Source organism: Mesoplodon densirostris, chromosome 13 (assembly GCF_025265405.1).
Source record: "Mesoplodon densirostris isolate mMesDen1 chromosome 13, mMesDen1 primary haplotype, whole genome shotgun sequence".
Lineage (NCBI taxonomy): Eukaryota > Metazoa > Chordata > Mammalia > Artiodactyla > Ziphiidae > Mesoplodon > Mesoplodon densirostris.
This window is the reverse complement of record NC_082673.1, coordinates 49,824,803-49,840,057: the sequence shown is the minus strand read 5'-3', so window position 1 is coordinate 49,840,057 and position 15,255 is coordinate 49,824,803.

Here is a 15,255-nt window from a genome sequence, read left to right as displayed (position 1 = left end):
GGTAGGTCTGCTTTAGTGTCCTATGGGGTCACTTCTCCTTCGTCTGGGTCCCAATGTGCACATTACTTTGTGCGTGCCCTCCAAGAGTGGAGTCTCTGTTTCCCCCAGTCCTGTCAAAGTAGTGCAATCAAATCCCACTAGACTTCAAAGTCTGCTTCTCTAGAATTTCCTCCTCCTGTTGCCAGACCCCCAGGGTGGGAAGCTGTTGTGGGCTTAGAACCTTCAGTCCAGTGTGTGGACTTCTGTGGTATAAGTGTTCTCCAGTTTGTGAGTCATGCACCCAGTAGTTATGGGGTTTGATTTTCTTATGATTGTGCCCCTCTTACCATTTCATTGTGGCTTGTCCTTCATATTTGGTTGTGGGGTATCTGTTTTGGTGAGTTCCAGTGTCTTCCTTTGATTTTTCAGCAGTTAGTTGTGATTCTGGTGCTCTTGCAAGAGGGAGTGAGAGCACCACCTTCTACTCTGCTATCTTGAACCAATCTCCCCACTATTCCTTTTTTTGCACTAAGAGATTTCTGGTTTTGTTCAGGATGGCCAAGTGTCTGAATAAAAATACTTAATCTCTCAGCCTTCCTTATAGTTAGGGTTGGTCATGTGAGAGTTCTGGCAAATGATTATTTTTAGAAATGCTTTCCTGACCTTTCTGCATTAAAGGTAAAACCCTCATTAGGAGAAAGTCCTTCTCCTCTTTCCTCTCTGTCCTTACTCCTGACTGGAATGTGATCGAGAGAACTGGAAGTACAGCATACATTGAGCAATTGTGAGGTACACATGGACTTTTTGCAATATGAGGCAAATAAACTTCCTTTTCTTTAAGCTACTCAACAATTGTATTATATATATATATATATATATATATATATATATATATATATATATATCAAAAGCAACAGATATAAGTGCATTTGTAACGTGATTCACTAATTCCAGACATATGAAATTCCTTTAAGCAAAATGTTAAGCAAAGTAACACACAGGTTTCAATGAAGTCCACCATCATGATCAGTCTAGAGAGTACTCAGTTTCCAATCTTTCTCCCTAAAATCCATTCTCCACACAGTAAACAGAACAAGGTCTTAAAGAAGATTAGCTAGGTCAAGTTACTCCTCTACTTAAAATTTGAGTGTTTTTTCTATAGCAATTAGAAAAAAAATCACAGAAGCCCTACAAGGCCTACAGGTCTGGCTCTGGGATGCTTTTCTTTTGCTACATCTGGCTCCTCTCTGCCTCTCTGACCTCATCTCATATTCCAAGGCTGCTGCAAAAGACCAAGCAGGCTGTTTGTGGTATATCACCAGGGGATCCCACCCACATTAGTTCAGGGAAATAGGAACAACTATTTCTAGTTGACCTCTAATCTTTCTAAGGCTAAGATTTATCATTTCTATTTGGGGTTGGGGCACAAAAATGTGGTAAATGGCCACTGCCTATATCTATATAGTGGTTTCTATCAATGTAGTCATTTTTTAGATCTATTACTTTATTCGTATTTCATGCTAGACCAAATGCTGGGGTAAAAGGCTAAAATTAGGAACAGCCAGTGTCTAAATTATCCAGTTGAAGAAGACTTACAGAGCAGTGGACAGTTTTATCCTTTGTACCTCCTTATACTCTTCCCAATGGCAGGGCACATATATTCTTTGTGAGGAGGTTGCCTTTCCATTCAAGAATCTAATACAATTACATCTTTAAACCATTTTAATCCCTGAGACAAGTAGTTTGAAATTGTTATAGTTTTATGTTTCTGTAGTTAATACAGCAAGCATCTATTGAAACAGTCCTTTCTTTGGCAGCCCAGTGAGAGTTGAAGCACACATCTGTTTCCCACCCAATTGACTCTTTACAGAAGATAGGTAGTGTCTAGTTTTCCAAAGTAAGGCATCCTAATTCAAATTTGTTGAAACCATTTGCATTTCATAACTGTTTTTCCTTACCAAGATTTTTCATGGCAAAAATAAATCCATATCGGACATTGAAATGGTTATTTCTCAGTTTTATCTCTGACTGAAAAACAAATCTTTTGAAATGTGGACTCCCAGGTCCAGAAACAGTATTTCTTATAGTCATACACACCAATTTGAGAAAGATGAGGAGAGCAAGAAAGCTCTGTAATGTGACCTGTTTCAAACCATCCAGAGGAAAGACCACAAAAACTGATCAAAATATTTTACTCTCTGCTTTTCTTCTCTAGTTTGTTTGAAGAATATTTTCAACGGTCCCTGTGAAGAGAGAATGCCCGGTCTCCTTCCTAAGTTTTGATTTCCAGATGTACTCAATGATGGTTTAACAAGAAGAGCATATATTTTCAACATGATTTCAGTTTGTAAGGTCTTGCTACTCTGAAATGCAAAGTTGCAGGGTGATTATCTCTGACCAGCAGACTTTAAAAAGATGCTCCAGAGATTATCCTGCCCCATTTTAATCTTTCTCAATATCTTCCTTTAATCAAGCACCTTTCATTTAAAGAGACTACAGTAGATGCATTGTGCACGTGTATGGCTTTGCATTATGATTTGCACTTGTCCGTGTGAGTCTTCCAATCAAGGGAAAAATGTAGAGATTGGATATAAGTGATTTTGAAAGAAGGGCAATTCATTTTATCTACTCAGAACAGGGGACTGCCTATTTGATTACATAATTTTAGGACTAAATTTTTAGTAATTAACATTCACATAAGTTGAAATTGGAAAGAGAGGACATTTAGTAATAAGAAATCATGGTTCATCTCTAAGGACAAGACCACTTAGCTTACTCTTCAGTGTCACTGAAAATGCTCCCTGCCCACAGCCATGGAAGAATAACCTGGACGTCTTCTTTTCTTCCCTCTGCATAGCCAGATCCAGTCTTATGGTGTGATGTTGCTTACTCAGTACTCACTACAGGTCAAGAAATAGGATGCTGAGCATGCTGTGTACAGTATAAACCACTTTGGATCCTCTCAGCCTCATTTCTTCCTCCTGTCACTACCTCAGTGACAGTTTTGTGGCATCCACCTTCCTTACCAGATGCAACAAGATATCACCTCCCCTCAGGCCTGCAGGGCCTGACCTGGGGTTTCTCTGATGTGGGATTTTCACTACAAAGTGAAAGAGAAGTTAATACCTGTGGGACCACTCTTGACCAACAGAAGGTGAAAGATGATGTGTTACCTTTGTATCTATTGGGAAGATACCTTTGAGAGAATTTTATAAGATTCCTCAGATTTGTCCATGGTGGTGGCCAACTCGATAACTCATTCTAGTGTTGGCTCTCCCTATTTCCCTGAGATCACTTCCAGAATATTCTACTTGTTCATTTGCCTTTGTCCAGGCTCTGTCTTCAGGAGAATCTAGGCTAAGACACAAGAATGACATAAAACAAGATTCACAAGAGTACTAAGAAGAAGGTTCTATTATCTCTAGCCTTCCTGTTATTCCATGAGCTACCTGACATCATTTAAAAAAATCTATTATCTGTCTCAATTAATTGGAATTACTTTTTGTTGCTTACAAGCTAAAGAAATCTCCTGGATAGGACTAACCAAAGAACTAACCAAAGCAAATATATATTTTTCCAAGGTAATAATTTGTAATTCTCTGATTATTGATTTAAACACCATACTTCATTGTAAGTTCTGTGTAAAAATAATGCTCTTTCAGATTCCACATGGCTTCTCAGACTCTTAGAGCCCAGCGCCTGTGAGGTCAGCCAGGACAAGGCAATGCTGACTAATGGTTAAGTACATGGGCTCCTAAATTTGAATCCTGACTCTGTTACTTACAAACTTGGGCAAGTTACTTAATATCTCTATGTCTCATTTTTCCCATCTGTAAAGTGGAGGAAGTTTATTGTCAAGATTAGATAAATTAACATATAACTTACTTTTAAAAAATTTAGTAAAATCTTACTCTTATTCTAGAAGGAGTCTGCCTGATCATGAATTGTGCACCAAACATCTCTTCTAACTGAGGTTTCTTGCTTGACTCTCAATACTATCTTTATATTTTCTAGTTCTTTATTTCTCTCCCTTGTAGTCTGCACCCTCAGCTTTTAGATGATCATGCTAGAGGCTGCCATGTGTTCACCAAAATCCCACTGTCGTCTTACTGCTGGCCACACATCTAGCTCATTTTAGACTTATTTCTAGGGTGGGCAGTGTCTAAGCTGCAGCCAACAGTATGTGGACAGAAGAGATACATCCTGCTTCCAGGCAGGGCCTGTGGACACCTCCTATGAGATCCTCTGAACTCTGTTCTTCCACAATCAGCCATATGCAGAGGATAAAGAGAGGACTCTTGCACCCCAGGCGGACAGAGTCACAGATGGGGCCTGGGTTCCTGAATGATCCTATGGAGCTCCACTTGCCAAACAAGAATGTCCTTGTTGATTTTTATTGAGAAATAAACTTCAACGGGATTAAGCCTGTGGGTCTTCAGAGTTTATGTCACATCATAGCCTTAGATGACATACTCCATAGGGTAGAGACCATGTGTATCTTGTTCTTCAGTACCAGAGCAGTGTCTGGCATGTGGTAGGCACCAAACACACACTTGTTGCATCAATAAATGAATATATATGTACAATTTCTATCACTTATTTCTCTCTAGTCTTAAAGGAAGAGGTCCCCTTCTGTATAAAATAAATCCACTCTTAATGGACAGATTATATTCCTCAAGTATCTATCTTCTAAAACCAAGGTTTCTCAAACTTTAATATGCCTATGAATCACCTGGAGTTTGTGAAAATGCAGATTCAGATTTGGTGGGTCTGGTGTGGTGCCTGAGATTCTGCATTTCTAACAGGCTTCCAGGGGACTCTGGTGCCAAACCTTGGGCTGCACCTTGAGCATCAGGGTTCTAGACAAGTAGTTCTTAAATTACATCAGAACCACCTGGGAATGTCTAAACTGCAAGCTCTGGATTCCTCAGTCCCTCTTTTAAAGTCTAATCAATGATTTTGGTATAAGGCTCAGAAATTTGCATTTACTAAACCTGTAGAGATTCTATTACAGATTGTTTGGGAGTCACACTATAAAAAGACACTGTTCTAGATGGTTGCTTTATCACTTATCACCTCTTTTGTCTGTATTTTGACTTTTCCTTTTCCTAAGGATTTTCTGTAAGACACATCTTCCTTATTTGTTTATAATCACTTATATATAGCATTTACATTGTGCCTGGCACTATCCTATGTGCTTCACATATATCAACTCATTTAGTCTTCACACAAAGCCCATCCTTAACTTGCACATGATGTGTAGAGAGGTCCAGTTACTTTCCCAAGGGCCCTGAGGCAGTAATTAATAGAATCATAATCAAACCCTTGCACTGTGGTTCCAGAACTCTTGCACCCAACTACTAGTCTACGTAGCCTCCCATCCCTGATGTTTTCATGCCTCCTCAGAAAACAAGTCAGCTCAAAGAGCTCAGTTTGTGGAAATTCTTTCAGGACGCTCTTTATCTTTCTTTTCACATCTGGCTCTATTACCTTAGCTGCTTTGCAAGTGGGCAAACCGTTTGAGTTCCGTTAACTTTGAGTGCAATCACTTGGGAGCCCATTTTAATATCTCTCATCACAACCAGTTGAAAAATGGAAAACCGTATTTCATTTATGCTGTGTCTACTTAATGTCAAATAAGTAATTTCAAGTCTGCAAGCTCCTAGAATGCATTCATTATGAGTGAGGCCGTCTGCTAAGACTTGGGAAGAATACAAAGAGAAGTAAGACATGATCTTTGCCTTCAGTAAACCTATAATACTCTTAGGAAGATAGATGTTTATACAAAAATTTTTGGTATTAGGTAGAACCATTTTAGTGTTATATAAGTAGTAAAAAAAATGTTGTGGGAGGTGAGGGGAAAAGAGTGAGCATAAGCACAGATGGGGGAAAGTGAGGCTGTGTTTGGGAATCGTGCAGATATCCAGTACTCCTGGTGCAGAGGGCAGATAACTGAAGAGGAGAAGGCTGTGGCAGTTGCAGCTGGGAAAGCTTGTGGTTTGGGACCAAATGTGGGAAGGTCTACCTACTAACCAGTGTGGAATTCATTATGTAGGTAATGGGTTAGCAAGCCATGTTATTTATTTATTTATTTATTTATTTATTTATTTATTTATTTATTTTCTTAATCAGTGGTTGACATAGTAAGAACTGTTTAAGGAGCTTGTTTTATTTTTTTTATTTATTATTTTTATTTTATTTTTTAGCAAGAGAAAAGAGACTTCTTATTCATATGTGTCTATGGGTGCTCACAGAAAAATGTGACTCAAGGAGCCAGTTAGAATTTGGGGCTCATATATCATCTTAATAGAAAAGGAGGAGAGAAGGGCCCTTATGGGAAAACCAATAACTTTTAGGAATGATAAATGGCCCCTTCGAGGAATAGAAGGGAAGTAGGAGAGTTTTGTAATAAAGTTTGTTAGGCAGTTTCTCAACCTGGTGCCAATTTCTTGTCTCCAGTGCTAAGAGTCAATCTTCCCTGGTTTTGGAGCTCCCAGGGAGGAAATTTATGACAGATAAATTATTTTTAATTAATTAATTAATTAATTTGGCTGCATTGGGTCTTTGTTGCTATGCATGGGCTTTCTCTAGTTGTGACGAGTGGGGGTCACTCTTCTTTGCGGTGGGCGAGCTTCTCATTGCGGTGGCTTCTCTCATTGTGGAGCACAGGCTCTAGGCACATGGGCTTCAGTAGTTGTGGCACAAGGGCTCTGTAGTTGTGGCTTGCGGGCTCAGTAGTTGTGGCTCACAGGCTCTAGAGCACAGGCTCAGTAGTTTTGGCCACGGGCTTAGTTGTTCCGTGGCATGTGGGATCTTCCTGGACCAGGGCTCGAACCTGTGTCCCCTGCATTGGCAGGCAGATTCTTAACCACTGCGCCACCAGGGAAGTCCCCAGATGAATTATTTTCATGGCTTTGATTTTAGGCAGATAAGGGGAGCTCAGAAAAAAAAAACAAAACAAAACAAAAAACTCTATAGTGGTGTATTTTGGATCCCTTCACTTCCAAGAACACTGCTCTCAGGAAGGGACATTAATGTGGGAAGATCATCTGACATTGCAAAGTTTGTTTTGTGGGTAAGGATGGAAGAAAAATATTCTTGAAGGGAACGTCTATATTTATGGAGCATCTGTATTGTTTCAAATGTTTTCACATTATATACAATTAAATTAATTATACAATTAAATAAATGTTATGATATACAATTAATTAAATTAATTAAGTAGTTAATTCTCACAATATCCCTATGTGATAAGTCCTAGTATCTCTCTTTAATAGGTTTATAAACTGAAGATGACACTGCTTATTTATATAACATGCCCAAGACACAGCTAGTAGGTAGTAGAGGCTGGATTTGAACTGGATCTCTTCGTGTTTTTTCTAAAACACCCTTTTGAGAGTATGTTAGGTAAACAAAGGAGGAAAAAAGGTTTTGTATGTGCCTTGATCCTCTTGATGGAAAACAAAGAACATGTGCAGGAAAAGATTTTAAAATATTTACTATTCTATGTGAGATAGTTAAGACATGGGTAACTCTTTTTCCCCCTTCAGTAATTTAGACAGTTATCTGTCATACCAGATGACAGTATAAGTCCTACCGGATACCTATTCATTTCAGACGAAAAGTGTTTTGGAGGTGAAGATTTAGACATTTAAAAATCTTCACTTTGAATACATAGACTGTCTATAAACTCAAAGAAAGTCTTCCTGTGAAACCACTGTAAAGGTTTTATTTGTCTTATTCTTGTCTTATCCATCAGAGAATGTTAATAAAAACTGAATTTTTTTTCAGATGAAATGAAGGTGATAAATGCTCTCAAAAACCATTATTTATTCACAGGCTTGATTTAGCAGTTATTTGCATCTTACTAAGCTTCTGATTTTGCCAATTCTAGCACCTTATACTATTATTTAAAGGGGAAAAAAGAGATGAGTAGTAAGGGTATGACAATGGGAACTCTTGAAATAATAAGATCCTATTGTCTTACTATAATTGCTATTATTTAATGACTATTGAGACAATTCTCAGCCCAGGAAAGGAAGAGAGGAGGGAAATCATCTTTCTTTTCCATGATGCTGGAAGCAGCTCCAGAGAGGGGCTTGTGTCTTATTCATCTCCATAGTACCAGAACACAGTGAGTGAGCAAAATCTTTGCCTAAGGGCTACAGATGGAGAAATCAAATCCTCAAATACCTAGGGACTTTTTATGTCGATAAGCTAATGAATGACAGCAGTGCAATTCAAACCGTAGTTTTTGGTTTTCATTTTCACTGTCCTTTCCACACCACTATGCTACTTGTTTAGGTTCATCTCTACACTTATCCACTCAACAAATTCTGATTGGTTGTTTTCAGTGAACAAAACTCTACACTAGACACTAGGAAAGAAAGACAAAAACCATGATTCCATCTGCCTGGAGTTTGTAAAGCTAATGAGGAAAACAATAAATAAATAGCAGTTAAGTAAATATGACCCAATGAGATTTGTGATATAATTGAGTTACATAATAAATAGATAGATAGATAGATAAATAAATAAATAATGGTGGAACTTTATAAAACAGTATTCCAAGTGCTTTTAAAGTCAGATTTTATTTAAACTTCCTAACATTCTCAATAGATAGATACTACTCCCGTTTTACAGATAAGAAATCTTGCAATGGCCTATAAATCTAGCAAGTGCAGACTGCCTGACTATGGAGGCTGTGTATTTTGTTTGGCTAATTCTAACATAATATGGAGTAGTATCTGCTTGCATTCACATCTCAGTCACTGGAGTGGAGATAATATAAACCACTGGCTCCCAAATTTCCACATTGTAAAATCACCTGGGAAGCTTTTAAAAATCCCAGTGTTCGGGTGACAATGAAATCACAATTCTGCGAGTGGGAGCTAGGCATCAGTATTTTAAAGCATATGTCCAAGTGATTCCAATGCACAGTAAAGTTGGGGACCACAGTTACAAATTATAAAGTCTATACCAATGTAAGATTTCTTTTCCCTTATCCCAATCTTTTTAAAGAGCTCAGTTTCTAAAAGCTCAAAGTCAGAAGACGTGTGGATACCTAATTTCAGTTAGCTTAGTCTTGTTTGTATCATATATGGGCTTAGTACAGTGTTTGTTGAGCCAGTCTCTGATTGATTAATCATCTATCATTACTAGTCACAGGGCAGATAACTCAAGCTTAGCTCAGGGGTTGGTTATTAGAAAAATTAGTCGGGTTTTGTCAGAATGCCAGAGGCACAAGGGAAAGGTAAATTCATTCCTGCATACAGACCCTGGGAGTCGAGTCAGTGGGTCCTGCTTTAGTGAATGAACTGAGTGTTTATGAGGACTTCTGTCACCAGCAGCTGGTGGCAACAAAGCTTGAAGAAGTGGGTTTGATCATTTTTAAAAGAGGAAGTAAGGTAAAAGAAAACAATTATGTGTAGGGCAAAAAAGCAAGGAATTTGGAACTAGACCATGTTTAGTAGTCCAGGATTGCCACATTCTAGCTTTGTGACGTTAAGTATTTTTACCTCTCTTATTTTACAATAAGATTAGTATGGCAAGAATACTTTCCTAATTGAACGTAAGTGAAAACGAAATGATCTGTCAAGTGGCTTATGCATATTAACACTTAAAAATAATTAAAAATGGTTGTTGCAGTCGTTGTTGAAGTTTTTGCAGTAAAAATATTTTGTTTTTTTCTGATCTTTACTCACAAATCCAGGCTGTGGACTCCATGCCTAGCACAAAGAGGCAGGAGATAATAATCTTTTATCCCAAATTCTAATTTTTAAACAGGTGTAGCTATGTTTCTTTTTATGCAATATCTGAAAAGGTACTTAGTTCTTATGACCATCTCCTCTCCTTTTCCAGTTTTCTTGAAAAAGGACCTTTGCATGGAAAGAGCAGGTATGAGACAGATCCAGAAAGGCCAGTGTGCTCAGGCTTGGTTGAAAAGGGATTATGAACATAAAAGAAAAGCCAGAGATTCTGTGTTTGGCAGTAACCTCAGAAGAAGATGAGCCCACAAGGGGTCCCAAAGAGAAAAATATGGGAGATGAGACAATGTAAAGAAACAAAATGTGAGACCACTAATGAAATATCCAAACTGGGTTTAAGATTCCAGGACACCATCCAAAATCTGCCTGTTCTGGTTAGCCTGGTTCAATGTTTTGTATAAAAGAAACCCCTCCTGCAACCAAGACTGATATAACAATAGAAGATGGAACGTTATCTAATTGCTTATAAGGAATGTTATCAAAACTCAACCACATTTTTGTCACCTAACGAGTTTCCATAATGAGATACATAGTCACCAAAAGACCCATTTAAGCACATGGTTTTGAGTGGTGAAGTGATTCCAACCCTCCTCCAAGAAAACTCAATTAAAGAGTGTTATTGTTGGGATCTACATGGAGTGAAAAGAAAAATCTTGTGAAGAGCCAAGAACATAAGACTCAAAAGGTTGAGTCATGAAGCTGAAACCAAGGCATCATTCTGAATATCTAGGTAGGTTAGAGGCATGGAACACCCCTAGCGCATTGTCACTAACATGATACAATTACCCTTTGTTTGTATCCTTCTTTCTGTCCTGCTATCAGGTGCTTCCCTTTAAAATCATGATTTCATATATTTAAAACCATCATGTTCTTTTTAGCTCCAGCTACACATCGTAACTTCTAGTAATGGCTCGTAGCACTGAGTGGCTGATTTTCAAGACAATGAGAGAGAGAGAGAGAGTTTAATTAGCACCCATCATTTCTTTGAGGCAGGCTCACAGGTCACTGGATTTCTTAGTGATTCATTGTCCTGGAATCAGATGTAGACTTCTGGCCCAATCATCTGCATTCAGGGAGAGAAATTTTACAAAGTCCAGTATCGCTGCTTAGCTACCAGATCTTTGGTGAGGGGCAGGTTTCCTTTGAGGAGAATGTGAGTGGGGTAGGAATTATGATTGACACATCCAGCACTTTCCCAAGACCTCATAGTTAGATAGAAATGGAATTTGAATTCTAACCCCCTGGGTTTAAACACAGAGCTCTTCATTACATCACAGCTTCCTCTGAGGTAAAAAAATTTAGTTATCCCACATATGCATGCATATACTCATGTACACTCACACAAGCACAGTGTCTCCCTCTCATTCCCTCCCTCTTCCTCTTTTGTTCTCTCTCTCTCTCTCTCTCTCTCTCTCTCTCTCTCTCTCTCATACACTCACACACACATACACACACTCTAGGCCACAGCTTAGAATAGTTCATGCCTAGAGTCCTACATTCTCTGGCATGGTGGAAACATGTAGATTTGTAACTTTAAGATTATATAACTTTCCTCTCAGGGCCAAGGGGTCAAGCAGTAGGTTTGATAAATGAATCTGCTCTGATAACTAATTGAGAAGATGAGGGCCCATTAACAGTTATCATAAGAGCAAATTCTCTAGAGAAAATATCCTTTGAATCATTATTCATCATGTTAGTTGTTCTGATATGAATTTCAAATCATATAGGAAACAATGGAAAACCATTGTGGGGACCACTGTGGAGCTCTCTGACAGCGATCTGGTCTGTCACTAACTCTTGATTATATAAATTATAAAGTTGGTCCCCCGATTTTCCTATTTGAGCTCCAACATTCAAGCCAAATTCCTTAGGGACATGAACATTTTTTTTTCTTAAAAATGAAAAGATAGGAAAGTAAATGTTTTCCCTTCTTTCCCCAAAGCCATGATCATGAATATTTTATTTTTGACTCAAAAAACTTACAAATGTGAAAAAAGATAGCAATGGTCAAAAGTAATGGAAGCTAGGATTTTGAGTTGGTAAATGAGCCAGTGGTTCCCTGTTATTCCTCAAAAGAAAGACATCTTTTAGGGGTATGAGAAATCCAGTGGTTTTGGGAAAATACTTGGCAAATGTCTAAAAATATGTTTCAAATGTTTTAAACTCAAACAAATTAAAAACATATTTTTTTCCTGGCACTATCTTCCTTCATTTTAAAGGATATGTGTATTTTTCAGGGAAATTTTAGGCATGTGGCTCTAATTTTCACTTAACTCATCATGATACTGTTTCATAAGAGCTATTCAATGACTAAAAATCCTTATGTCTTTTTTTATAAACCTTTAAAAAAAACTTTATTTCTTAGAAGAGAAACCAGAACCTGAAAAGGACAAGTAAGTCCTACAAGTTTTTCCCCGACAAGACAGGATCAACCCTGATCCATTTTCTCCCGGTGAGACTTAACTCCCTGAAGTCAAGTACTTTTCTGGAAACACTGTCTCATTTGAAGGGGACTTCTTTCATTATGTGTCATGATGGAAAGTAGCAAAAACCATTCCAGACCTGCTGATAGTACCCATATATCATTCTAGTGACCAGAAGTGTTTCTGTCCTGTAGATAGTTATTGGGCCTTAACTTGTTCCCATTATCTTTGAAAAGGTCTCAATGCCCTCCTGTGTTTCTCAGGCAGTATTCTGACTTTTTCTGAACTTCAATTAGTCTGTGTATATACCTGTTTGTGGTTGTGGTTAATGTTGGTAATAATAATATGCTAAGCTTTTCAGATAGATAGTCTTCTAAAATGGGCAGTTTCCTGTGGCTGATCACTCCACATATGTTTTTCAATATTCACTTTTTCCCAATGTTCCATTATTTTTCTCCTTTTTTTTTTTTGGAATACTTCTGAAAGAGGAGGTTTATCTGCTCAACAAGAGAATATATATTTCTCAACAACAAAATATATAAAAATATACATTTATGTATGTATGCATGTATGTGTGTGAGTATAGGCCAGGAACTACACTAATAGTTAATTAGTATAGTTAACTTTCTAATTCTAATTTTCTCACTCATTCAGTCTTTCAGCAGATGTTTATTACATTATAACTTACAATAACACAGGAACTGTCCAAGATATCAGGGGTGCAAATTTGAAAAAGACAAAAATTCTGATTTCAAAAAGTTCAAAGCACAGTAGTTGAGAAAATAAGTTAATAAAATGTATAATAAAGCATAACAATAGGAGTATATTGAAGACTGAAAGTTGGTGTTTTCAGCTGTCTAGGGACAACAAAGAAAGAGTTGTAAGAGTAGCTGACAGGCCAGGGTCTTATAAAACGGATAGCTCTTCACCATACAGACAGGAGCAGGCAAGTCTAGGCTGAGGGAGCCATAGTAATGAAGGCATGAAAATGAAAACTCCTGACTCATTTGGATAAAGGCCAAGCATTTGGCATAACTGGTGTTGTAAGTGAGAGATGAATCTAGAGTGGCCCAATGAAGGACATTGTAGGCCGTGTTAAGGGCTTAGAACTTTATTCCAGAGACAGTGGAGATGATTACATGATGTTTGCCTTTTAGAAAAACTATTCTTGTGGCTTTATGAAAGATTGATTGGGAGGTAGGTGGAGAAAAAGAATAGAGGAAAGTTTATATATCTAAAATACTTACCTAAAAATGTGGGTGAGAAGTGATTGGTATCTGAATTAAAGGCAGCATCCACAAAGATAGAGAGAAAGGGAATAGGGAGGAAAAACATTAAGGAAGCAGAATTGACAAAATGAGTTGTCTATTGATGGAAACAGGGCAAGATGAAGGGAAGTGAGTGTTGTAGGATTACCACCCTCCAAGGAGGAGAAAATATGGAAGTATGGGAAGTGTGGAAAAAGGATGATGAATTCTATTTAAAATATGGTGAATTTGAGGTGCCTGTGAGACATCCATGTACACAAAGTATTCCCTTTTCTCCACAGCCTCATCAACACTTCTATTTCTTACCTTTTTAAGATAGCCATTCTGAAAAAAAAAAAAAAGATAGCCATTCTGACATGTGTGAGGTGGTATCATATTGTAGGTTTGATTTGCATTTCCCTGATGATTAGTGATGTTGGGCATCATTTCATGTGTCTGTTGGCAATCTGTATGTTTTTTTGGAAAAATGCCTATTCAGGTTCTCTACCCAGCTTTTTTTTTTTTTTTTTTTCAGTACACGGGCCTCTCACTGTTGTGGCCTCTCCCATTGCGGAGCACAGGCTATGAATGTGCAGGCTCAGCGGCCATCCTCACGGGTCTAGCCACTCCACAGCATGTGGGATCTTCCCGGACCGGGACACAAACCCGTGTCCCCTGCATCGGCAGGCAGACTCTCAACCACTGCGCCACCAGGGACACCCTCTACCCAGTTTTTAATTAGGTTGTTTGTTTATTGATATTGAGTTGTCCGAGTTCTTTATATATTTTAGATATTAACCCCTTATCAGACACATAATTTGCAACTATATTCTTCCATTCAGTTGACTGCCTTTTGCTTTGTTGATAGTTTCCTTCACTGTGCAAAAGCTTTTTAGATTTTATAGTTTTTTAGTTGATGTTGTCCTATTTATTTTTGCTTTTGTTTCCTTTGCCTGAGGAGACAAATCCAAAAAATATTACTAAGAATGTATGTCAAAGAATGTATGGCTTATATTTTCTTCTAGGAGTTTTATGGTTTCAGATCTTACATTCAGGTTTGAGCTATTTTGAGTCTAATTTTGCATGTCATGTGAGAAAATGTTCCAAATTCATTCTTTTACATGTAGCTGTCCAGGTTTCCCAAACCATTTATTGAAGAGACTATCTTTTCCCCACTGTATATTCTTGCCTCTTTTATCAGAGATTAATTGACCAAATGTGTGTGCATTTATTTCTGTGCTCTCTATTTTGCTCCATTGATCTATGTCTGTTTTTGTGCCAGTACCATACTATTTTGATTATTGTATCTTTGTAGTACAGTCTGAAGTCAGGGAGAATGATACCTCCAGCTTTTTTTTTTTTTTCCTCAAGATTGCTTTGGCAATTTAGGATCTTTTGTGGTTCCATGTGAATTTTAGGATTATTTGTTCTAGTTCTGTGAAAAATGTCATATGAGTATTTTGATAAGGATTGCATTAAATCTATAAATTGCTTTGGGTAGTATGGTCATTTTAACAATATTAATTCTTACAATCTATGAACACAGAATATCTTTCCATTTATTTGTATCATCTTCAATTTCCTTCATCAAAGCCTTACAGTTTTTAGATTATACATTTTTCACCTCTTTGGTTAAATTTATTCCTAGGTGTTTTATTCTTTTTAATGAAATTGTAAATAGGATTATTTTCTTGACTTCTCTTTCTGATAGTTTGTTATTAGTGTATATAAATGCAACAGATTTCTGTATATGAATCTTATATCCTGCAACTTTACTAAATTATTTATTAGTTCTAATAGTTTTTTGGTGAAGTCTTTAGGGTTTCCTATATATTATTG